A 27,934-nucleotide genomic window follows, 5' to 3' on the forward strand; every position below is an offset into this window, starting at 1 on the left:
CTGATTCAATTTTTAAGAATATCACTTCTTTGAAATTTGGTCCAAGAAACCACCACGTTAAAATTGTTAACAATGATGAGCCCGCGAGAGTTAATAAATCGTTGAGCTTGAAATGCAAACTCTAGCGGAAAAAGGTTTTGTTTTGAGAAATAAAAGAATTCAGAAATATTCAAAAACTTTTTTTTTTTTTATTCATTGACAGTTGTAGTGTGCCCTTTTTACAAAAATGATACATATTTCGTATATTGTTTTGTTAAACTCGAGAGGTGTTACTTGACTGAGGATTTTTCAAAAAACAAACAGATTTATGTTTAACAACTTTTAACAACCACCCCACCACGTAGTAACTCCTCAGCAATATTGTTTTTCCGCAGGTTGATGGTTTCGAAAGCTACGCGGCGCCACCGTGCAACCTTCGCGTGACCCACTTCGATGACGGAAAAAACCCTTCATACTGTTTTTCGTTTGGCCTGTATGCAAAATGTAAACAAAGTTCGTTCCCCGATGAGCGCCATCATCCGGTTCGGCAGGGTGAGTGCCTTCCGTCACTCAATCGTTCACTCACATTGGCAGAGGGAACACCAATTTGACAGCTACGACCTTGCTGAGTTGGGGCGGGGGTTCTTCCGAATTTTCCCTCTTCGCCACCGGACACAGATTTCATCTCCGCGGAAGCACTCCAACGGCGCATGCCCTATTCAGCAACGGAGCAGGATTTTCCCGAAGCCACAATTCTCACGGAAAGGATCTCGGAACGAGAGAACACGCACTCGGGGGGCCGCGAGCGAGAGAATTTTTCGCACCTCGTCTCCTTACTCGTCCAAAGAGCATTGATTGTGGGTGGGTGAGGTTGCATGCGTACTTTTAGCACCGTGTTGCAGTTTCATGTCGGCATTTGGCGCTATGGTTGCAGATTAGCGGGTGGAATTTGAGGTAGAGTCTAGCCTAGCCTAGCATCAGCTGATGCAGCGAGCGAGCGAACGACCGGGAAATTTGCTCTTCTCCGGCTGGTGAGAGTTTGGGCCTCTGGGGGCTCCCATCGTGGCGCCTTCGGGTTTTCCGGTAAGGTTCGAGGGCTGCCCGAAATAGGACGAACGGGTTTGGCGGTGAGATTTTCCTCAGTTTAAGCGTGACATTTATGCCCATCGGTTGTTCCCTGGGTGTCCGACGGTGGATTACGCGTGGCCGCAGGGTAGTTCTCGCGTTTTTTCGCGTATCGAGTGCAATCTCCTGTGCGTTTTTGGCATCGTGCGGATGAACGAGACGTTCCTTGCGATTGATTTCTTCTCCTTAGTGATTTTGCGGCGCGTTTTCCGTGATTTGTAACTACAGGTAATTGGGTAGTAAAGTGCGTGTAACACTCGGTCGCTGTTGTTTTCACTGGGTGTTGTTCCGAAATTTCGTGCCCGGTGGTCCAGCAGCAGGAGGTGGATGCTGCAGAAGTTATCGTACGCGAAGAGGGTGGAAGTGAACGCGTGCCAAATACGAAGATGCCGTGAGAGAAAAGCTCAACATTTGGGGTCGGAATAAGGCAGGCGGGATGAAAAGTTGAAATGGGTATTAAATCGATGACGTCGGAGGTTCTGTTTTCGGATGCTGTGGTGGCATTAAAGCTGTTGATGGGCCCGCTAGATGGGAAAATGAAAATGTGATCCGATGCGAAGGTTTTCCACAAGACGGAACCCCTGAAAGAAATGTTTTGATACACCTTATGGGGTGGCCTCAATCTGTGTTTGAATCCTAAGAAGCTGTGGGTAAAAGCTTCCCTCAATATCACATAAAAGTTACTGAACCGATGAAAGGGTCAATCCAGCATTTATCTTAATAACAACAGTCGCTTAAGCCCTGTTGATAAGCGAAGTAAAAAAGTGTGACAAGTGAGAATCCCCCGGTGTGGTCCTAAATTATTCCATCAAAAGCTCATTGGCCGCAAACCTCCCAATTATCTGGGTAAAAAATGAAACCAATAAAACGAGAGTTGCTGACAAGATAAAAATTAATTTCCAGCAACTCACCCAAACCCAAACACCATCGTCATCATCCTGAGAGAAAGGGAAACGGAGGGGTAAATGTGCGAATAGTGCTCTGTGTCAACCGGCTTCACTCGGAAGAAAAGCCATAAAAAGTGATGAAAATTGATTGTTCCACCGCTCTTCCCAAAGTCTGACCCCTTCCTCAAGGCAAGTAAAAAAAGTTGACGTCCCAAAAGTGATGTTCCGGGAAAGTCCATGTGCGTCGTCGTCCTTTCGAGTTTTTGACAGGCTCTACATACAAGTTTGCCACAAGTGTAGGGAAAGCCCGGAAAGTTGATTGGTGAATTTCAGGCCTCGGTGTCTTTAATAACAAAGTGGATTTGGCCGAACTTCATCCAACCTCCATCCCATTTTGGAGGTTCTACGCGGTCAGTGGAAAGAAGAGCTCGCGGACGTCCAGGTTTCCGAAACCTGGGGAAGTGAAAATTTGTGTATGTGGTGAGCCGCGCGAAATTCATTTATTCGGTTTCCGGTGCCGGTGAAGTTTTGAAAGAGTGCTGAAACTTTTCCGGGACCCTCTGTCCCGGAAGCTTCCATGGCTTCCTCGACCTCGACAATCCCGGCACATCATGGAGTATGCCTATAGTCATCGCCAACAACGATCCAGTTCTACGGCCTTCCGGTAAAACAAGCTCCGTCATCAGTGAAGTTTAACAAACATCAGCCGTTCCACCGGGGAAAATACTAGTGAACTTAAATCTCCTATATTTTCCGTACCAGTCCTTTTCCCATCCCTCTTTCCACTAGAAAAAAAACCCGAGCTGTTGGTTTCAAGAAGAAAGAAACAAACAGCCGAACGGCAGGAAAAATTAAGCGGTAAAGTTTGGTTTATGGAGCTTGGTGCCAGCCCTGTCCTACAGTGTGTTTTCCAGCCGTTCTTATAGATGTTGCTGTTTTTGCTGCTGCTTCCGTAGTTATTCGGAGCATTCAGGGTGAGTGGTAAACTTTCTTTATACCTATACCTTTTACACTTTTGCCGCTTAACCTGTGACGACGGGTCCTAAATCCCTCGCGGGATCCCTTCGCGTGCGGGTACCGACCCAAACCGAAAACAAAATTAAGGCGGGTTTTATTCGATAAACTTGTTACCATGATGTGTTGTAACGTCTCCACGGTTTAGGTTGGTACCGAATGGGCTGAAAAACGTGGGTCCAGGGAATGAGGGAGGAAAACTGCACTGGCACCTTATTCTACCGGAGCTCAGCTCGTTATGTTGGAAGAAGGTGCCCAGGTTTTTTTTCGGGTCCTTTTCCCCAAAAACAATGGTAATCGCAAGGAGAGCTCAAATTTGAGCGGCAAAAACCCGTAGAAATATTTTTTATCTAAATGGCAGGTTTTTCTTTGAATATAAAAATTATTTATAAACACTCTGTAAATTATTTATAAACTCTTAGTACGTCTCGGTGGTCGAGTGGTTAGCGTGGTATGACGGTAATCGCTGGTCCACTGATGGCATGGGTTCGATTCCCATCTCGGTACTGGGTGTTAAATGTTAATCTTAAGTTGTCCACGTCATTTATTCAGTCTGTAAAGCCTAAATCGGCTAAGACGGTGTATGTCTTTTAAGACCACTTAATGTATAGAAATGAATGTTTGTCTGTCTATCTGTTCCCAAAATACTAAGAAAGAACTGAACCGATTTACGTGTAATTTGGTAAAAGCTATTTTTCAAGACCGAGAATGAGTTCGGAAATTCTTTCAAATTCTGTTTGTTCGGTTCTGAGACTCGTAAACTACTGTACCGAAGGTTGTGAAATATTGTTTTGGGAAGTTTTTGGGGTCGGAGATGGTTTCTATAATACTTTCAAACCGCACTCACCTAAAAGAAAAGGGACCCCCATATAAAATTAACACTAAATATGGCACAAGCTAGGGCCGTAGGAAGAAATGAAACTGGTGACTTATTTTTTATGACATTTTTTCTCAAACAATTGAATACTATTTAATAACTCATATTTTAACTCTTTTACATAAATCGATTTTTGTGTCAAATATAAACTTTTGGAATTCTATCCTCAAATATTTCAAATGAAGAATCGGATTGGCATTAAGAATCCTTTAGTAATAAAATTGAAAACTTACTTTCATAGATGGTTGAAATCTTTAAACTTACATAAAATCTTGTGAACTTAGCTTAAGATTGCCTAAAGTTCTTCGCACGTATCTGGGATATATTTGAAACCTGGCAAAATTCCATCGAATAACATAACTAGGTTTTGAATCGTATTTCAGGCTCCAAAAAATTGTTTATTTTTATTTAAATAAATCCAGCTTGAAAAATTTCAATTGTGGGAGACAAAATTATAATGATGCAATTTGAATTTTTGATTAATTTTTCAATCTAATTTAAATAAATCCGGAAAAAATCAGAATATTTTTCAACAAAATTTGGGCAACATTTCCCAATTTTGTTTTTCATCAATTATTCGGGAAAATTCAAGAAAAACCGGATAATCTGGCCAACTTAATTTTGCATATATGATTTGAATTACAATAAGAGTTTTTAAGAAAGGCTGCAATTTTTAAAAATATCTAAATCCGATTGCTACCTCTATCCCAGCCATAAATTGCCTAAATATTGCAAGGTTGCGAGGTAAAGTATACGTCAATCTATGTGGTTTATCTATAGGTGGGGACAAGACAACCCTTGCACGAGTGTGAGAATCAGTTTTTTCAATGTTTTGATTGCTACGTCACAAACGTTCATTAGCGTCTCGACGTTGAAGTCGCCATTTATCGACGGGACGAAACGTTTCAGGTTTTAAAAATATAACGATCAGAGCACCCTTTTATTTACGCTTTTTCTTCCTGACGCCTAGTACGACGACGATATGAGTTCTAAATAATAAACAACTTTATTTACGTCCCAAACATTCCTCCTAATAAGTTCCTATGGCTACATTTGGACGCCTTATACTTGACTTCGTGATGGCGTCGCGTTACGTCACAATCGTTCATAAACAACTGTATGGATACAACGAACTAATACTAAAGTTCTTGGTTGTCCCCACCTATAGATAAACCACATAGTACGTCAATAAGTTTCCCTGGATTAACCGCTCTTTCGCTCTTTTCAGCATCTGAAAATTTTCTCCTAACTTTTCGATCCATCTTTCGCTTTTTTCAAACAGCTTTATTCTTTCTCCAAAAAAATACATTTTCACCGGTATGCCGAAAATCAAAATCAAAATGAAATTATCAGTCAAATTCAAAATTTGAATCTCGGAATTTCAATACATTTCCTGAAATTTACATAAACACGGTTTCTGATTTTTTTTAATTTGAGCCGAGAATTTAAATAAGTTATGAATCCTCATAGCTCAGTTATGAATCCATAATTATTATTCGGATGTTTTGGGTATCACTGATTATTCTTTATTCTTATCATGTATTTCTAATCCGACTTGCAAATAAAAATAAAAATTTAGAATGAAGAATCTATATCGCCATTTTGAAGCCTAGTCATGTTTGAATTTTGCATATGATTTTTAATTTTTTTTTATATTCGAAAAAATATTCACTAAATGTAAAAATTGCGTATGCGTTTCGAAAATCATGAATTAAATTTTGAGAGAAATGTAAAACCAAATTTTAACAACAATTTCAAACACAGCTTTTCATTTTAATTTTAAATTATGATAGAAACCGACAATCATGAATCCTGAGCTCAAAAACACAAAGGAACGAGAATTTCTGAGGTGATTTGTATTAGTTTTCGAGGTTTTGGCATCAGTCCTGAGTCCAAATTGTTACTATCGTATAGAGATGTACGGAATTTTCGGTGGGCCGAATATTCGGCGCCGAATATCGCCCAAAACCATTCGGCCGAATATTCGGCTCATCGAATAGTTGAGCTAAGTACTCGGCCGAATATTTATTTCTTAAATTTTCTACAATAGCAGAATTGTCAAATTTTTCAAAACATGTGGAATTATTTTTTCAAATGGAATTATTTATAAAATATCCGAAGGTAATGTTGAAAAAGCTACACAATCATCAAAAACTTATGGTTTCAGTTAAACATTTTAGATGTAACCATGTATCTTTCCTGAAGATAGCGTTACACTTTGACTATCGTTAATTCCAGATTTTCTTGATATATCCAGGCTTGTCCATAAATCCAATAAAGAATTCGAGATAAGTCAAATCTGGTAGAGATGCCCAAATATTATTCAAAACTTCCCGGATTTGATCTGGGTTTTTCCAAATTATTTTCTGAATCGATTTAAGAATAAACGTCTCCTTCGAAAAGTTTGAAAAAAAAAAACAAATTGAACATAAATGTTTGTAAAATCTTTAGATGCTGCTATGATTCAATGCAAACTTGAAATTTCACTTCCATTCATTCTTGTATGTTTTTGGCCAAGATTTTGTTCAGATTTACTCTTTTTTCACAAATTTTTATAAGAATCGCCTTGAATTGCTCGACCGTGTGGTGGAAAGTAAATATGGTATGCTTAAGGTTAAAGATCATCGTTCTTTTCAACAACTTTTTTGAAGATATCTTGTCAAAATTCAAATTTCATCTAATTCAAATAATCAATATCGAATTGCTTTGTACCTGTTTCGACCTGTTTTCCCCAGATTTCACAGGAACCCATTTTCTTCGAAGCGACAAGTCATCTGATGTCCTTCCAGTTATTGGTGACATTTTGCATATCAGAGAGACCCTAATTTGAAAAGATCTTGTAATAATGTCTTGTAATAATATTCTCGGAATATTTTAACATATTTAGATAATTTATTGTATTCAAACTATACAGCCATTTTTGAAATTTTGAATGGAAAGAGTCACATGTAAAATCCAAATTAAATAAGATAGAACTCGAACAATGTTCAAACTATTTTAACAAAAGGTGGCATACATCTCAGTTTGAAAATAATAAGAGGATTGTAAATATAATGGATCCCTAGCATTGAGTAACATTTTTTTCGCATTAACAAAGCGTTTCAGAATGTTTTGATATAATTATACTTCTTTTATAAAGAAAAACCTTACGTTTTTTTAAGCAAATCACTCACATGAATCGTCCATGAAGTATTGCACAAATCGAAGTACTTCCAAGAGATTTTCTTCAAATTTTTGTTTACAACAAGTTTTTACATAATGAGATTTTCAGTTACATTCAAACCTTTCCAACTTTTGGAAAAGGGGCTCTTATCCCGGAACACTCACTTGCAAAAATTTCCCTGTATCAATTCATCAATTAATTCACATGATATTCGATTCAAATCGTCCATAAATCAATCAAAATATTATCGGGTATTTAATATTCATTTAAAAAAAAGGTTGAAACACTGAATGTTGTTAACTTTTTTGTTTGAAATTTAGAGATCACCTGAAGTCTTGAATGTTCTGAAAAAAGTATACAAGTAAGGCATTTCCGAAAACCCATAATGAATTTCTGAATGACAGGCCGGAAAAAGATTTCACACAACAAAATTAACCCATTTCTTCATTCTTTGAATCAATAATCATTTGAAAATTCAGATTTTTTTTTCTTTATCGCTTCTTTGTTAAAATTCATAAAAACTCACAAATTGGCTTAATAGATTATAAGAACAGGGACAAATTTTCAGGAAAATTAATGAAAACTCGAACATTGAAACTTAAGCTCAGTTTTCATTTCCAAGTTTTTTTTTTTATCTTAGGTCTGTCTGTCTGTCTTTCTGTTCCCTATAGATTCGAAAACTCCAGAACAGATCCATTCCTTTTACTGAAAGGGGGGAGGGGGTCTCTCTAATAAAAGTATCAAGTCTTCATAACTCGAGAACTGATCATGCAAATGGTGCCAAATTTGACATGGGAGTGTTTTTTTGGTACGAGGAGTGTTTCTATGGTGGTTTGGTACTCCTCGTTTTTCCAATGAGGAGATAGGAAGAGGGGAGGGGGGCTCTCTTTAAAAAAACTACATAACTCGAGAACTAATCATGCAAATGGAACCAAATTTGGCATGTAAGGGTATTTGAATACAAGAAACGTTTCTATGGTAATTTGAAACACCTTCCTTCATTCAACGGGGAGAATGAATAGGATGAGTGGGAGGAGTTTCCATACAATTTCAATAAATAACTGAAAACTTATCGAACAAATGGAACCAAATTTGGCATGGGAGGGTATTTGAATTCTAGAAACGATTGTTTGATAAATTGAAGCTTCTCATTTCTATTAATATTCCCATTTATTAAAATTAATGGAGAGAGGGGGCTTGCATACAATTTTTTTGCAGAACTTGAGAATAACGTGAGGAAATGAAACCAAATTTGGCATCAAAGGGTATTTGAGTACTACAAATATTTCTATGAATATAAAGTATTCACCTCTCCATCCAATATAGAAATGGAAAGAAGAAATGGGATTATTTCACATGTTTTTACATAACTCGACTAACCTACTAATCAAATTTTGTCAAGGGATGGAAATGTTTCTATGATTATTTGAAATCATTTCTTTCTTGCAGTAAAAGTATAGGATTGACGATAAAGGAAAAAAAAAATTTTGTATGCATAACCTGAGATTTTATCTAATAAATGGGCAAAATTTGACAAATAAATTATTTTGTTATGATTCTATAATTATTTAAGACACCAACCTTCTTCCAGTGAGTAGGAACAAAGGAAGAAGGGAAGATATCCCAGAAAAAAAATGTTAGTTCTCAATTTATGTGGACAAAACCAGCAAATGGAATCAAATATGGCGTGGAACTGTATTTGAGTGCCAGATGTGGTTCTATGATTGTTATTAATCCTTACGCCTTGCTTTGTGGAGAGGATTGGAAAGGAAGGGGTTGCATATAAATGATGATATAAAGCTTAAATCTTATCTACCGATGGGATTAAATTTGATATGAGAGGGTATTTAGGGTATGAATCATACCCTCCCTTTTCAGGGCGAAGTTCAGAAGAAAGAAGCATTTTTTTTAAACAAATTAAAAAGATTAAAAAAAAAAGATTGTTTCTGAAAATTAGTTCATGAGATCTTAGTTTTACAATTTGAAACATTTAAAATTTGAATAATTTTTAGAAAACTTCTGTGATTTTAAAAGGTGCAGCAAAGCACTGCGAATCAGTTAGTATTCAATAAATGTGACATATGCATAAGGAACTTACACATTTGATAACATTTGGTTAATTTGGCACAATTTTGGATTACGTGAAAGGTTCCCTGTATCGAAAAATTGCTTCCACTATTAACAGGGGTTAGAATTTGAAATTGTTCAATGATGAAGGTTCTTCCAATTTAGTTGTAAAGTGTGACTCCTTCAATATTTAAACCATCAAGTGACATTTAGGCTCAAATCATAAAAACAGAAGCTCAGCTTTCGTTAGAAATCGTTTGCCTTCAAGTGATATAATTTTAAATAAGATTTTTCATCATTAAAATGATTTGAACATACAAATTTATTTGGGATGTTAAACACACCTGATCAGCTAGTCTGTTAAAATAAATTTCTGGCTGTTTCCTATAGACTAAGAACACTGAACCGAGTAGCGTGAAACTGCATAGGTGGGGGCTTTTAAGGCCAAAGAAGGTTCCAATAAGGTTTTGAGACTCATTCCTCCCCCTTGAAGGGGGAAAGGGGTCTTCCATACAAAATAATTATGTTTGCATGATTCTAGAATCAATCATGCAAATGGAACCAGATTTGGCATGGGATGGTATTTGGGTAAAAAAAAGTTTCTGTGCATATTTGGTAACCCTCCCTCATTCCAGTGGAGAATTTGGAAGTGAAGAGGAGGTCTCTCACACATGTTTTCAGAACTGGAATACTCATCATGCGAATGGAACCGAATTTGGCATGGGATAGTATTTGGGTAAAATAATTGTTCCTATGATTACTTGGTTTACCTCACTCCCTTCAGTGGGGTGATAAACAGTGAGGAGGCGGTTTTCTATACAATTTATTGCAAAGTTCAAGCAAATGGAACCAAAAGCTGGCATGGGAGAGTATTTAAATGTGAGAAATGTTCCTATGTCTATTTGAGACCTCTCTCTTTCTTTTCAGTAGAAGATACTAGATGAGCTTCCAAATTTGTTTTTCGTAACTCAAACATAAGTCATGTGAATGAAACCAAATTTGGCATGGGAAGATATGATCAGGTATTTGTTACCCGCTCCTTTCTTCCATTTGGGTGATAAGGTGGGGGGGAAGGTGGCTCATACATTTTTCTGCGTTACTTGAGAACTTATAAAGAAAATGGAGCCGAATTCGGCTGGTCATGATATTTGGGTACCAAAAATGTTTCTAAGATTATTCAAGCAAGACCTCTCCCATCTTACAGTCAGCAGACTGACTGAGTCTCCATAAAAATTATTTGTTGTGTTAAACTACACATATTTTATTGCCTAGCTTAAGAACTAATCAAGCAAGACAAACCAAATTTGACATATGAATGTTTTGGATGCAAGAAATGTTTCGATGATTATTCGAGACCCCTCTACTTTTTTAAAGGTTGAGATAGGAAGGGTTTAATTTAACATCATGAAAACGTATGAAGCAAAAGGAACTATATTTAACATGATAGGGAATTTTGATACGAGTATTTTTTTATGCATAAGAAGCACTCTCTTCTTTCAGAGGGGAGACGCGGAGGAGTTTTTGTGAAAGGGATGAGAAACAATGATTGAAAAAAATATTTTGGATCAGGTTTTGAAAATGGATGTAAATATTCTTGAACAAATAAAAACGGTAATTATTTTTGTATAACACTTTTGGACTCAAATTACTGCACTTATCTGAAAATGGTTGGATGTGGTTTAATAACTGTTTAAATAATTTAAAATTTAAACATTTCTCCCCATACACGTTAGGTTTGTCACCAGGTTGGTACAAAATAAATCACACAAGTTATATCTGTAATCCAATAGTTGTCTATAATGACACGCTATAGTTGAATCAACGATTAAACAAGCTTTATTAATTCATCAGTACTTCTTAGGTACGAAAATTTTGTTTAGATCAAGATTGTTTGGGATTTTTACACGCTATTATTTTTAACAAAGGTAATTCGATTTCTTTCGATGCTGGGAAAGACTGTTGAGAATCATTTCAATTCATCCGAAAGTACTTGTTTGTAGATTTTTCTTCAAAATCTAAATAAAGTCCAAAATTACCACTATTTAACACTGTTTGGAAAACAGTTTCGCTAAGTAGTAGATGTGAGGGCATGAAGAGCAACTTAAGCTAATGCGTGATTTAGAGATTTAAATTTAGTAAATACTTGTGACTTTGAAGACTGGCTGCAGTAGTATGTAAGACACTTCAACACAATTTGATAAGAATTAAAGGGATCAGATCAACCCACGGTAAATTTGAATTTAGTTAGCAATTACATATTCGATGGTTTTACGACGTGCTGAGTATGATGGTTTTAATTGGGTATTGTACGTTAGATTGATGTTTTTTGCTCAAAAGTGACCATTTAAGCTTTTAGTTTTAGGCGGCAATGCTAGCGCTCAAGCAATTTAAACTTTAATTATTTATCAATGAAAAAATATAAATTTCCATACATCACATGGAAAGTGAATTATGTTTTCTTCATGCTCACGCATTCTCCAAGTGCAAATTACGGAAATAAATAAAAAAAAACACTGATATTCAAATAGAAGGTTTTAAGAACCTTTTGGCTATTTGAAAGACCCACATAATAGTATTTCGCTAGCTATTTGCGAGCATCCTCAGTGCGTTATCGACTTATAGTAAGTCGATAATCCACTAAAGATGCTAGCAAGCAGCTTGCAAAATAATTGTTTTTAGGGTTTCCAAATACTGAGGATGAATTAAAAAAAAAATTTGGTACAAAAATTGACTGTTTTCTTTAACAAACAATCTTTAAACCCTCATATGCTTTAGTGTGTCGATAGCACACTATTGGAAGTTTAACGGTTTGTAACATATTTCAGGCACATCGAAATAAAAAATAACTTCTATGAACCCGCCCCGGATAAAAAACCTGGAAGGAATGAAGGCTGACCAACCAAAATCGATTTTGAAACATTAGATAGTTTGAAACGAAGTTGCTGAAATATAATTATCCAATTATTGACTATTTGGATTTAAAAAAAAAGAAGAAAGCAAAAAATACTAAATAACCTATCTATTAGGTATTTACTAAGTTAGAACTAAAGCCACACAACTCTACGCCAAGCATGACATCTTAAGGTTGTTACAATATTGCCACACGATGCTGTGTCGAATTGGCATTATCAAGCTTTGTGATTGCTGGCATTTTGCTACCAGCGTAACTACATCGCATATGTCTGAAAGAAACCTAATTCTCGTGTCTGCCATTCCTATCACAAGACAAAGGATGATGGTCATCGGCCAAACACCAGGAAGCAAACGTGAAAAATCGAATGAATCAACCGAGCGCTGTGTGTTTTTTTTCGGTAGGATTCCATTCTTGATTAGACGTGATAGAAACACTATGACAATTGACCTTCGTTCTTCAATTGACCCAGATAGTACACTGGTAAAGTAGTCCGATTGGCAAGATGGATGAATTGGTTTTGGGGTTCGATGCTCACTTTGCTTCAACTTTTTTTTTTATGTTTCGAGGATAAATTCTCCAACTGACTTGATAATCCCTAAAGTCTTGTTTCGCTTAATTGTATGTATGTAATAGAAATGCATCATTTTGCTCGAGAGCTTGAGTCTTTATGCACGTTTCAGCACAGTTTTGGCTCCGAAATCGCTGAATTCGGCATTAAAATGTTGCAATTTCTTTTTGGAGTATTTTATGCGTATTTTAAATTTAAAACAAGCTTGTTTGGCCTTTTCCATTCGTAAACAATGACTTATAACCTGGTAAAATATATCAATTTTGTTAAAAAATATTGATGAACAATAAATTACACAATGAATCTAATTTCTTAACGATGATGATGATGATGATGATGATGATAATGATGATGGTGATGGCCCACACTTTCCCCCGCACTTGGGATTTTATCGAAATCGGCCAAAATCTGCAGCCATGGGAAACGCTATCAACTACGGATCATATTTTCCTGAAACAAATAATTTATGAACATCTTTGCAAGGTTATAAAACTTTCAATTTTTCTTCTAGACTTGCTTTCTTTTCTTGGTAGTAAATTATTTTAAAAAAACCCTAACCAATGTTTAATTAATCTCACTTTCTTTTGCCGGTCTGTGAACTGACATATTTCTAGAATACAAACTCACTAAGCACGCTTTAATGGTTAAAATACTGTTCTGCTACAAATGCCTGAGGAGTTCCTTCATTGGGAAAGAATATTCGATAATGTGCTTTTACATTTATTAAACCGTAATCCGGGGTAATATTGATCACTTTTTTCAATATTTTTCCATTCTTTTTTCTGTTACAGGGAATATGGCATGTTTCATATTTTTAAAACCAGTACTCAACTTCAATGAACCTAAAACATGGTTGCAGAAATTTATTAGACCACTTGAAATTTGACAAAAAATCGATCTCGACTCTGTTTTAAATTTGATGCTTTGGGGTTACATTGATCAGTCTCTATTTTGACGGTTTTAACGAGTTTTCTCGATCATAAAGGATACAAAACACCTTCATAATATTTACAAATGCGAGGTTATCAATTTTTTCTTGCTTTTCAACGTTTTCTTTTAAAAAATACAAATTATTGAAAAAAGTACCTACTATTATGTTGCATACATTTAGGGGCAAAAATTAAAACAATTGCTAAATAGTTCGTGTTCAGTGTTCGGCACAAAAACGCTAATCCGCTAATCGCTAGTTAGTCCGATAACTTTTTGTTAGCGGTTTAATTTTGCCGCTAAATTTTGATCGAGCTAGCGAATTAAAAAGTTCCGCTATTTTTTGGTTCCGCTAAATGAAGATCGCTAACTTCCATTTACTTGTTTCAAATTCACGAACTATTACTGATAGGAGAAAACTTTTTGTCGTTTGACAAGTTAAGTAGACATCGGGTATCATTCTTACACCAATATGCGCTTCAAGTGAAAGTGGTTACTTCGTCTCACTTGGTCTCAGGGCAGGAATGCCTCATACAGATTTACTTTTATTTTCTCTTTTAGTACTTCTTGTTTCAACATTCTTGGAAAAAGAATTCAAGAAATATAGTACAACAGTATTAAACTATTTTAAACATCCTTTATGTAATTCATAGCTAAAAGGTCAACTTTTCGATACTGTTTTTTTGCCTGCAAAAGTACAGTCCACGGTCTACTTGATCAATATTTCACGTGACTTTAGCATGGTCGTCCACATGTGGTGATTTGTTGAAATGTGCTTTTTAGGTTAAACAATGGATTTTCAAAGGCTTTTCCAAATTTCCAAGTTTTTTTTTTATTTTAGATTTCAACGTTACTATCCCACCCGGCAAGTCTCGTTTAATACATGTACGAATCGTGCTGGAAAACTCCACTTCCTACAACTTGTTTGAAGTGGATGAGATATTTACTTTTCACAATACAGTTTTTCACTGATATTTCAAATCAGGTAAAATAAAGATAAGATAAAATGCCATAGAATGAATTTGGATTTTCATTTCATTTAGTTTTATAGATCCACGTTTGGCAATGTTTGAAAAAAAGTGAAAACTGGTTAAATAAATTTTCATCAGACTGGGTAAAATAAACAATCTACCATATTTGTAAAGTTTTTGAGCAAACGAATTGAGATGCAACAATAATCCATCCTCTGGCCATGCTGTTTACGTTAATGTTAGTCAACAGTTAGCGATTAGCGATTAGCGCTTTAAACTTGAAGCGATAACTTTTTCAGCTGATTTAGCGGTTTTAATTAGCGATCGCTAAATTTGAATGAGTTAGCGATTTAATAAGCGCCGCTAATTTTTCAATTAGCGATGCCGAACACTGCTAAATAGTTTGAGCTAAAAATATAAACGAAATTTTACCTGAACACATTCCTCTAGACCCTCCACTATTTCCATTTTAAATTTTTCTTCAAAGTTAACCATTTGATGGGGTTCCTATCCATTTGTCCAATACGGGCTTACTCTTGGAAAATGTCCTTCGTTATGAATTTTCAAAAATTTATCACTATATGACTGTAAAAAAAGCACTATAACTATTGGGGAGAATGAGGATACTTGTTCCCTGAGGATACTTGATTCCTGAGCTATATCTCGAAACTGGAATGTCTTACAAAGATCAAATGTTCTAGAAAAATGTGCCAAAATGAGTTAAATAACAATGCTTTTAGGTTAAAAAATTTAACAAAATAATTGTTTGAGTAATTGAACTTTGTTTGAAAAATTTCACAAAATTTAACTAGAAGATCTTTTTTCATCACTTTGAAATGTTCCTTGCATGGGAAAATTATGAAAAAAATATTTGTTCCAATGTATCAATAGTTCGAGCGTAAAATGAACTTCATAATGCCATATTTTCAAAGCAATGAAAAACTCTCAACTTTTTTCAGAAAAAGTTTTCTTAAATGTTGATTATGGGTACAATTGATTACCTAGTGTTGGGTACAATTGATCCCCCTTTCAAACGGCATATTCTTCTTCTGAATTGATCGTTATGACTGCTGATTACGAAATTACTAATATTTATCCAAAAACTAGTATTTATCAAACAATGGTCTGATGAAAAGGGCAAAAATAATTAATTTTCTCTCAATTATAAAAAATAGCGCCTTTAAGTATGCAATATTATTAGAGTTGAGACAAAGTTATAGAATTTTATGGTAATTATTTTTTTTATTGAGTAAGTATGTCCCTCTCTTTCACCTTTGAAAGATCATTTGAAAAAAAAAAAAACGTTTAAAAACATTTTTTTTTCAATTTTATATCGCACGACATATTGTTTTAAAAAAGTAGGTATATTAAAACGTTTCTTCCAACAATTTCGACTATTATTGATTTTTTTTAACCAATATTGTTTTCAAATGCCAACACCAAAATTTGAAATCAGTTCATTCTTCTCAAATCGTCTCAAGAGGCCCGGTCGAGTTCACGTTTTCCTTCATGCCAGACTTTCGGTGCCGTATCGCCATTTGCTACTCACCCAGGGATATGTAAATTTGTGCCGTCCCAAGGTACCGGATTCGGTACACTAATGGCTTTAAGAAGTCAATGTTTTGGGATTTTTCCGAAATTTTCCATTTTGCTGTTTACTTAGGATTGCCCTGTAATCTTTAAACCCTTACCCGGGCCATGAATTTTATGCTCATTCCCATTCCCGTGGACGGTGATGCTTCGGATAGAATCGACACCAAGAGAAAAAAAATCAACTTTTAGTTCTGAGAACTTCAAGCAATCAGTAATAAGAGATGTTGGTTGTTAAAGTTTTTTTTGAATCTTTAATCCCTTTTTCGCAAAATCGATAGCTTGTGGTGTAGATTTTTTTGTATCCAGAAAATTGTTATCAGACTTTCAGTTTCTCAATCCTGAGTTGTAGTTTTCTATTTTTGAAGGGAAAATTGAAGTAAGGATCTCAGATGTGTATTGAGATAAAAATCTCAATCCCTCTGTCATCGCCGTCGCTTTGCCGAATTTTCTATTTGTTGTGGACTTAAATACCCATAATATGCTTCTTTTATTTATCAAGCATAACAAAAGTAAAAAAAATATTCTTGCATAATTAACAAAGCACCCGCTAATTGCATCGATGAGGAACCTAACGTTCATAACAAAAATATGCTCTTATGCTTATGATCTTAGTTTTTTAATGTTCTTTCACGTGGAGTAGGAGTTTTTGATGAAACATCGATAAGTCACACAAACGCAACCAATTTGCAAATCATAGCTTTCGGGGAATCGTGGGCCACATTTTGTGGGGTATCCTGGGCCACCTATTTTTGTTTTGTTTTTAAACAAATTCAGAACTTAAAGTACTTTTTTTCCTATTTGTAATGTTTTTTTTATGGCAAATGAAGAGTTATGAAAAATATTTTGTCCATCCTATATAAGGAGTTTCGCTAAAACGTTCGCGAGCCAGGTTTAAGGAATTATTCGATCATAAACAACTCTTTTTTTTATTTCGTCATCTGGAATTGCTTTTAAAATCCTAAATGAATTATGTAATTTAAGACTTAGGTAAACTTACAAACTTTCATTTTTTTTCTTTTTCACTTTTATAATAAAGAAGTTAGGCCGGAACAATTTTCAAATCCTTCTTTTGTCACTCGGAGCTGGAACAGCGCAAGGAGGGGAATAATAAAAAATAATGCGAAACATTGGAATTGGAATTAACTGCACGAAAGCTTGTATGCAACAAATCATGTAACTTTTATCGAAAAATTCAATTTTATCAAAAATAATAAAGGGGAAAAAACTCCCATATTGTTCAAATAATTGTTTTTGGTCTTGAAATTTTTCGGAAATTCGATTTTTTATCAAAATTTACATAAAACATTTCAACTTCGGCTTTTTTGCAAATTTCGAAGGGGAGGGGGGAGGGTATGTCAAAAGATGAAATTTTTATTTGTTTCAGCTTTATGAAGCAAAGAAAAAATTGGCACATGATACCTCACACTCCCTTAAATTTGCAAAAATGTATTACAAGTTTTAGTTATTTTTTGATTGTTGTATTTTTGCAAATTTCTTTCCGCATTTTTTGTCATTTTTGTTTTTTTTTTAAATTTTTGTCATTTTGGTCATTTGTGTCATTTTTGTTATTTTTGTCATTTTTGTCATTTTTGTCATTTTTGTCATTTTTGTAATTTTTGTCATTTTTGTCATTTTTGTCATTTTTGTCATTTTTGTCATTTTTGTCATTTTTGTCATTTTTGTCATTTTTGTCATTTTTGTCATTTTTGTCATTTTTGTAATTTTTGTCATTTTTGTCATTTTTGTCATTTTTGTCATTTTTGTCATTTTTGTCATTTTTGTCATTTTTGTCATTTTTGTCATTTTTGTCATTTTGGTCATTTTTGTCATTTTTGTCATTTTTGTCATTTTTGTCATTTTTGTCATTTTTGTCATTTTTGTCATTTTTGTCATTTTTGTCATTTTTGTCATTTTTGTCATTTTTGTCATTTTTGTCATTTTTGTCATTTTTGTCATTTTTGTCATTTTTGTCATTTTTGTCATTTTTGTCATTTTTGTCATTTTTGTCATTTTTGTCATTTTTGGCATTTTTGGCATTTTTGTCATTTTTGTCATTTTTGTCATTTTTGTCATTTTTGTCATTTTTGTCATTTTTGTCATTTTTGTCATTTTTGTCATTTTTGTCATTTTTGTCATTTTTGTCATTTTTGTCATTTTTGTCATTTTTGTCATTTTTGTCATTTTTGTCATTTTTGTCATTTTTGTCATTTTTGTCATTTTTGTCATTTTTGTCATTTTTGTCATTTTTGTCATTTTTGTCATTTTTGACATTTTTTTTTATTTACTGGCCACTTGATTGTTTCATCTTATAGAGGTTTACATACATTGTGATTCAAGATTCTAAATAGTGCAGTTTAAATTTAGCGACAAAACGATTTTAAGGTTAAGAACTCGGGGCTTTGAAAACTAGTTTTAGCTTTGAAACTTTGCATTTCTTTTGTTTGAATTCTCCAAAAATGATTTATATAAAATCCTATTTCAGACTATTATCAAATTTTTTAACCATAAGATGATCATTCAAGTGCCTATTTGAGTTTAAACTTTGAACGTATAAATTAAAAAAAAGAAGGAAGGGCTAAAAGCATTCAATATTCACTTAATTCGGGAACCAATTTGTTCAAAAACACCCTTAGGGGCGCAGAGATCTCTAAAACATCGGAGGCGTGGGCGAAAAAGTTTTAAAACCACTTTTTCAAACGAAAATGCTATGGATAGCTTTGGTCGACAAAACCAGGCAGGCTACTATGAATACAAAGGCAGAAACCTTACACAAAAATTGAAAATTTGAGCATTTTGTGTTTTGAGCAAACAACAAAGGCAAATCCAAAACAAATGAACCTAGAACAATGCAACGAACAACAAAAGAAATACCCTGGACAACTGGTTCGCCATCATTATGCGGCCTCAAACCAGGTAGCCTTCCATACAAGTTAAAAAAAGCTCAATTGGGTGGGATGAAGTGAAAGATAAAAAAAAAGTCTGCCAAAGGCTTCCCGAAAGGGACTGTATATTTATTTTACGATCGCTTCTGCATCAGTCATCAAAGGCTAACCGAGCCAATCTGTCTGGCAGTCGGAAAATTCCCACGTGTTTGCATCAAGCTTTAGGCATGTAGGCCCACACACACATATTTACTCACACCATCCACCATCTGATATAAAATTAGTGATATTGTCGGGACCAGTTTTTTGTCTGATCCGGGAGTCACATCCCCTTCAATCTGTGTCACGTCACTTTCAGGTCACCAGCCACGAGTGTTTCGTCAGAATGCTGACCTTACCCTAAGGGCACAAACGGATGAAAACATAAATTCACGCCGTTCTAAGCCGATGAAAAATATGACTCGATCCTCCCACCCCCGCCTCCTTCCGGCTTTCAGTCATTCAGTTACAACACCGGGCAGATGACGCAGCTGATAAATACTCATGGAAACGACAAACAACCAGTTCCCGCGCCATCCAGCCCTATATATGTTTGTTATTTTTGGGCTGAAAAGATACACATGACGCGTCATGGAAACGAAGCTTCATGTACATTACTCATCCTCTTATAAGTCTCCATTTCAGCTACTCTCTGGAGCCACCTTCTGGAGCCTGGCAGCAGCTGGAGTTTGGGTAAAGAGTTCGGTATCTACTGAAGGTTTATCACATTTGTCGGGTATTTTTTCTGCTTCCTTCATGTTGTTGTATGGCTCATTAGATGCCGATCTGGGGGAGGCCAAAGTTGTGGTTGTTTATAGCCGTCGACGATTAGGGGGTCGTTAGGCGTTATCTTCGGAGGTGCGCGTCCCGAAGCGCTTCTGGCAAACGCAATTACCGTTAAAATTGGTTTGATTGACATGCTTTGTAGGATGATTCAGGTACTGGAAAGGGGATCGAAATTGTGCACGAATGGCCAGTGAATTGAAAGCAACCTAATAATTCTATACTGACATTAATTATGCTTAAATCAAACATCAATTGAAACCTAATGTTTTCGACATCGCCAGCTTTAAGGTAATTTTGTAAACTTAACTTTTTGCACAATTAAAAATTAAGGTAACTTACTTGATAGATAATTATAATTGAAACCTTTTTTATTGGTGAAAATTTGAAAATTTTAACAGAAGTCTTATGTTAACAAACAACATTTGCTCTACGACAAACTTTTTCGGTGAAAAAAATTTTTCTATAATAATTGTATTCATAACTGCAGGAGCTAAAGAACCTTATTTTGAGCCCTTTTTCATCTGTTGTTTTTCGTACTTCAACAATATTTTTGCAAATTTTTATACTGCCTCAAAGATGATTCATTTTAAACGAAAAGTAAATAAAGTAGGGGAGAGTAGGTTAACGTGAGCCATGGGGAAATGTGAGCTTCTCTGAATATCCAGATGTGTGTTGAGATAAAATCTCAATCCAACTGTCATCACCGTCGCTTTGCGTAAACATATTGTACTATATGTTTTTGTCTTAAATACGCATCATATACTTCTTTTATTTATCAAGCTTAAAAAAAATTAAAAAAAATTACTTACATAATTGAACAATCACCCGCTAATTGCATCGATGGGGAACATAAAGTTCACAACAAAAATATGCTCATACGCTTCTAATCCTAGTTTTGTCATGTTCTTTCACGTGGAAAATCAAACCAGACAAAAAAACGACAACTTTTTCGGTAAGAATCACTTAGCACGGTGTCTCTGACGGAACCATTTTATTTATCGAAAATTTGCATCGCATTTATCGAACGAATGCAAAACTATATTTTAACGAAATAATAAAATCGCGAAAAATCCGAAGGTTTAAGATCTGACAACTTGAAGTGAACAATAAGAGAGAACAAGGCCAGATTAAGGGGAAAGCAAACAGTTTTAACATTACTTCAATCATACTACAAATCTATGAAAAGAAATCAAAACTAGAAAATCGGAATGAAAACTTGAAATATAACAACTAGAGGGCCTTCGTGAATGATATCTAGAATATTTTCTCTCTTTCATAAATTAAGGATGCTCCCTAGAGTAAGCGTAAGCAGTGAAGAAGTTCTCCCGCCTTTTCGGGCTGAGAACATCAAAATCTTGGTATTGAATTTTAAAATTTTCAACCCAAAATCTGAACAAAAATAATTTGAACCGAATTCGAAAGACAATTAAATAAAATATGAGGAAAAACACCTCAATTTTTTTCATCGAAACATGTCAGTCAGGATATTCTGTTAGGATCTCTTCATTTTCATCACATAAAAATGTCTTGCACAATTTTAATGTTGTTTATTACGTTAACTTTCCAAGTCATGGTTACTGCTCTTAAATAGCAGCAAATTTCGTCAAAACTGACTCACAGTGCTAAGATATAACAGAGAAGCTTTTTGATATACTTTTCAGAATTTTACGAGGGGGGATTTTTTTTTTATTATCTGACAATTTGCGCCGGGGGTCTTCAGATTTTCCCCAAAATTTAAAATTTGGTTCATTTTTGCGACTTAAAAACACATGTATTTTTTCAGATTTCTAACATTTTTATTTTTTGAGTTAGCTTCGGTTAGATTTTTTTGTAAATAAAAAATAACCATTTTTCAAAGCTACATAACTCTGTTGTTTCTCAACGGAAGTTATAAAATAGCACATCAAAATGCATTGAAATTTTATCAGCTTTCCAAATAGAATAGTTGAAAAAAATTAAATAATGACCTTCAACATGAAAAGTTATAAATAAACTCTAAATGGCGTCTAAAAGTACCGTCTGCACCACCGAATATTTTGCAAAAAATACCATTGTATAGCTCGATTCATGATGCAACTTTCATCTGAAGACACCAAAGTGGGCCATTAACACCTTGAAAAGTTATGAAAGAAATAATGACAATAAATCTCTTTTTTTGCATCGAAAACAAACAATGGTCGAACAACTGCACTCACATATGGAGATAGCAAGCACTTCTAACAATATGGAAACAAAAGAACTCACCAAAGCAGGTACAAAACACTACTTGTTCGTGCTTTGTAGAGTGTTTGCAGCAAAACTGACTTAAAATTTTAACCAAAATTCTGAGTATCGTATTGTTTAAGTTATATAACTAATAATGGGAATGTTGCTTTTACAACCTGGTCATATACTATATAACTTATAAATTTTTCGATCAAAGATCATTGTGAAGCATAATCAATGCCAATAGTAGAAGGTTCAGTCCCTGTGTTTGGGATCACAAAAATGTGATTAAAAAATAAAATATAGACGTGCTTTACATAGTTTTTATATCGGGAGCTAAGCACTGGACACCAAAATCCTTTCCCATTGATCAAAAAAGTATGAGAAAGTGGCACAAATGTTGTAGAAATAATCAAAGAGCTCAGTATGGCCAGCCCAGGCTGTAAAATGATGAAAATATGATATTTTTACCGTACTCGTTTTCTACATTCGCCCAGTTTTGAGGTTTACCATACTAGAACGAACATAATTCGTCGTCAGTGTTTTGCTGCCTCGATCGCTCACACACGAATCTTCAGTGTTCCACCGTTCATCAAATCTGGGGAATTAGAGATGCAAAACTTAGTGCATAAACTTCTAGAAATGACAGTAAAATGCACATAACTTATTGTGACCTGGTGCAAAACTGGGTATAAACGAATACGTTATTAGATTTTTGGATATAACATGAAGTCAGTTAAGCTGCAACAATCTACCGCCCCTTCTTTCATAACAGTCCCGTATACAAAAATAAGCAAGCGAGACAATCAGCTTTTTCTGTTTTGGAATATATTTTTAAATTGTGACCACCACTTTCAGCATAAACGAAAATCGTTTCTAGGTTGTCATAATAAATCGTTAGGCCTGAAATTTTCGAAGTTGGGTTATTGGTAAGGTTGAGAGCACCATTTTTATTCATTATGGGACTGTTAATCGACCATATTTGAAACCTTTTTCGAATCTACTAGCATAACAGTCCCATACAAAATATATTTTTCTCACCAAGCCACTTTCTAAGACTTAAATTTGATCATTTTTGAACTTCTATATGCAATTGTCAGAAAAAGAAACATACTTTTGCAAAAAAATATCATGAATTCCACATTGTAAGTTGAATCTTTTTACGATTTTTGATTGCATCCGATAGTTTTTCGCTCAGGAAGTCATTCCTAAGAAAGTCAGACCTGCCTTCGAAATCAAGTGTACATCATTCGACATCAAGTGAGTTAAAAAGGTGTTTAAATGATTCAAAGCAATAAACCAAAGACTATTTCGCCGAAAGAAACATTGAAAAGTAACCAAACCCGTAGTATTTCACATATGGGACTGTTATTCAGGTATGTTTCATATAGGACAGCCACGAATTGATATTTTTTTTCGAAATTTCTAGAACAAAACCTCTTTTTTTAGTCTTTTATGTTGAAGCCTTATGTTGCCCTAAAATGACGAAAATTCATATGGGACTGTTATGCGAGTAAGGGCAGTCTGAAAAGGACGAAAAATAGTGTTTTTTACCAGCTTTGATAAGTTCTTTTGTTTCCATGTTGTTAGAAGTGCTTGCTATCTCCATATGTGAGTGCAGTTGTTCGACCATTGTTTGTTTTCGATGCAAAAAAAGAGATTTATTGTCATTATTTCTTTCATAACTCTTCAAGGTGTTAATGGCCCACTTTGGTGTCTTCAGATGAAAGTTGCGTCATAAATTGAGCTATACAATGGTATTTTTTGCAAAATATTCGGTGGTGCAGACGGTACTTTTAGACGCCATTTAAAGTTTATTTACAACTTTTCATGTTGAAGGTCATTATTTAATTTTTTTCAACTATTCTATTTGGAAAGCTGATAAAATTTCAATGCATTTTGATGTGCTATTTTATAATTTCCGTGGAGAAACAACAGAGTTATGTAGCTTTGAAAAATGGTTATTTTTTATTTACAAAAAAATCTAACCGAAGCTAACTCAAAAAATAAAAATGTTAGAAATCTAAAAAAATACATGTGTGTTTAAGTCGCAAAAATGAACCAAATTTTAAATTTTGGGGAAAATCTGAAGACCCCCGGCGCAAACCCGTCAGATAATAAAAAAAAATCCCCTCGGGCAATATCCGGGTTAATACCGGGTTTTATTATAACTTTTCACGTTCCAATCATTTTTATTGAAATATCCTTTGGTTGATAAATTCTTAACCCTTTTCCCTCCCTGCTTTTGAAAATAGAATCTATAAAAAAAATCTGTAGTTGCTTTTATTGGACCAATCGACAGTACAGAGTTTCTTTATTGAATTTCCATCCCAATTTCTGTCTTAGGTTTAAAATTTATATTGAAACATTTTCAACTGATTTAACCAAAATTTTATTGTCTACTAAAGTAAATATTTTGTATTCAGCATAATTTTTTTCCAAATGATCCTTTTCAAATTATCATGAAAACGATTTCATAGTTGAGTTGCTTATATTATTGAGAGATTCTCTTATCTTTAAATATATTTTATTCATCGTATATTTTTCCAGATTCAATTTCTTGAGATTTTCAAGTCTTGTGTTGTTTCTTCAGCTACTGAAGTGCAGTTTCATGATTTTCATAATGTTGAGAACTCAGCATCTTTGTTTAAGGTTCTTAACTTATTTAGTTTCCTTACGTTAATTTTTTCAATGATAACTGATTGTGTATTTTAAACATTAAATCTCAATTCTGATTTTTTTTAAACGATCATTTTTCAACTTATACATACCTCTTTGGCTTTGAACACGTCGAATGAAACTTTTATCACATTTAGAATAACAATTTGATAATATTTTTTTCTGGTGAGAATCTTATTCATAAACATCTCATGAAAACGTTTTTTTTCTGTTTTTCAAAGATATAAAATTGAAATAAACATTTGGTGAAATATCTGTTTTGGTTCTGATTGTAATTTTGAATCAATATATTTTTTTTATTTAATTCATATTCCGTTTCTCAAAACTTGATTTGAAATTTTGTTTTAGATCTGAAACACTAAACTGTGGTTCCGAACATCACCTTATTTAAAGTTTTTATTTCTTAAACTCTTATAACTGTATCTCTATGGAATTTTAATTTAATAATTTTGATATTTTTTTGAATTTTGAATTTTATGTTTCAAAGCTTCATAAATCTTTCCAATTGTCATAAAGTGAAAGTTTCTCGATGAAACACAAATCAGACGATCAATCATGAAATGAAAAACATTCAAAATATCTATCCGGTCAATATTCTAGTTCAGAGAAATTTAAGTTGGTGGTAATGGTATTAAGAAAATTGAGAATTATATTTTGCATTTAGGAGCTCAAAAGAAAGCTTTCATTTTTTTTTAGAAATTTCTAAACTGTTCCACAATGTTTGCACGTGATTGATTAACAAGTTTCATTTGAAGATACCAGAAACCATCTTCTACACTGACTCTATTTGAAAAAAAAATGTTTTGTTTTCTCTGGGATAGCACTTGGCTATCGATGGCTTAATCCGGCCCTGAGAGAGATTATTTTCAAATAATAATATTGCATCAAATCAACCACTAAAAATGGTTTAAAATTGAGTCCTTACACTAACTTAGCTCAAAATATAAACAACTAATTTTTTTAGAAAAGTGGGGGACTTTTCTTTCATAATAAAAGCCTACACATTCTCTTTAGCTCAGATTATCCTGATCAAATTTATGTAAAAGATTGAATTTTTAATATACATAAACCATCCTGAACATTTTAACACTCAACAACCAATAGCTAAGTTGGTAGAATACTATTTCTGGTTTTGGTACAATCAGTGATGAGAACTTTTATTAGATTTTTCAACTGAAATAATAATCACTCTGTTTGTCATATTAAAACTCATTTCTCTCAATTTGTATGACTTTGAAAATTCTTTTAAAGTTGTAACCAGGAAAATTTCCTATAAGATCATGTTATTGACATATGGAGTTGTATCAACGCCAAAGGTAAGACAAGCGTTTTCACAGTGACAAGTTTGATCTTATTTTTGAAAAAACCCATAAAAATGGTTAAAAAATTTTCAAAAAAATTAATTGTTCTAGACCCCTCGATGGATTATTTCAAATTCAGGCTCAAATGAAAGGGGAAAGTTTCAGCTTTCGAGTGGTGCAAAAATAAGCGATGCTAATTTTCGAAAAATTAAGTTTTCTCCTAGAGACACCGTGTTAGATTTGGATGACGTGAACTTAATTTTGTAATAAATTTTAATCCCTGATTAAGATCATATAAGGATCGAAACGTTGGATATGTGAAAATGAAGTCGTTTTTACTTAAAAAAAACTTGAGACTGAAAGCCGAGAATCAACCTACTAAAAGAATTCAGATTCAGATTCAGAATTCAGAATTCAGATTCAGAATTCAGATTCAGAATTCAGATTCAGAATTCAGATTCAGAATTCAGATTCAGAATTCAGATTCAGAATTCAGATTCAGAATTCAGATTCAGAATTCAGATTCAGAATTCAGATTCAGAATTCAGATTCAGAATTCAGATTCAGAATTTAGATTTAGAATTCAGATTCAGAATTCAGATTCAGAATTCAGATTCAGAATTCAGATTCAGAATTCAGATTCAGAATTCCGATTCAGAATTCAGATTCAGAATTCAAATTCTGTAAATTTATTTTTCGGCATATCGGTGAAAAGTAGTTCTGAAATTGATAAAGATGGATAGAGAAGTGAGGAGAAAATTTACAGATGTTGAAAAGAGCGAAAAAGCATTTGCGAGGAAACTTATAAACGTACACCATACTTTACCCTGCAACATTTCATTATTTAGGAGAAGTAGTACCAGGATAGAGGTGGCACTACCTTAACCTATACAATGAAATCTGGTTGGTCCGAAGTCTACATGTGGTGAACACGTATACTCCGGACGGACAGCCCGTCCGGAGTATACGTGTTCACCACATGTAGACTTCGGACCAACCAGATTTCATTGTATAGGTTAAGGTAGTGCCACCTCTATCCCGGTACTACTTCTCCTAAATAATGAAATGTTGCAGGGTAAAGTATGGTGTACGTTAATAAGTTTCCTCGCAAATGCTCTTTAGCTCTTTTCAACATCTGTAAATTTTCTCCTCACTTCTCTATCCATCTTTATCAATTTCAGAACTACTTTTCACCGATATGCCGAAAAATAAATTTACAAAATTAATTAACGATGGTTAACTTCTCTCAAAAGAATTCAAATTCAGAATTCAGATTCAGAATTCAGATTCAGAATTCAGATTCAGAATTCAGATTCAGAATTCAGATTCAGAATTCAGATTCAGAATTCAGATTCAGAATTCAGATTCAGAATTCAGATTCAGAATTCAGATTCAGAATTCAGATTCAGAATTCAGATTCAGAATTCAGATTCAGAATTCAGATTCAGAATTCAGATTCAGAATTCAGATTCAGAATTCAGATTCAGAATTCAGATTCAGAATTCAGATTCAGAATTCAGATTCAGAATTCAGATTCAGAATTCAGATTCAGAATTCAGATTCAGAATTCAGAATCAGAATTCAGATTCAGGATTCAGATCCAGAATTCAGAATTCGGATTTAGAATTCGGATTTAGAATTCAGATTCAATATTCAATTCAGAATGCAGAACAGTTAAAAATATGAATGGAGATAATTTTTTCAGCATGTTGTCCGATTGCTTCGAAATGAGGCTATTTTGGTGAAAATCTTAGCCTTCTAAACTTCCAATATGTTAAAATATATACCACGAATCAAACATGTTCAAAAATATTATTTTTCTGTTTTAGGGATAGTTTTAATTCTCCTGTTTTACAATTTTTCACAAACTTTAAATTATCTTAATAACAATTTGGTTTTTAAAGTAGGCATTTTTTGTATGCAGAAGTGTGTTCAAATTGATTTTTTGAAAAACATT

At 34.1% G+C, this 27,934-nt stretch overlaps 1 protein-coding gene across 1 annotated transcript in view; it reads left to right on the forward strand.

The window, feature by feature from the left end:
• Positions 1-1,139: 1,139 nt before the first annotated feature.
• Positions 1,140-27,934, forward strand: part of LOC129740363 (protein turtle) — a 908,021-nt gene continuing 881,226 nt past the window's right edge. Inside the window, exon 1 of the mRNA XM_055732025.1 lies at positions 1,140-2,965. The gene's annotated coding sequence lies outside the window, so the exon portion shown is untranslated. The remainder of the gene's footprint in view (positions 2,966-27,934) is intronic.

The sequence above is a fragment of the Uranotaenia lowii genome, chromosome 1, assembly GCF_029784155.1.
Source record: "Uranotaenia lowii strain MFRU-FL chromosome 1, ASM2978415v1, whole genome shotgun sequence".
Taxonomy (NCBI): Eukaryota; Metazoa; Arthropoda; class Insecta; order Diptera; family Culicidae; genus Uranotaenia; species Uranotaenia lowii.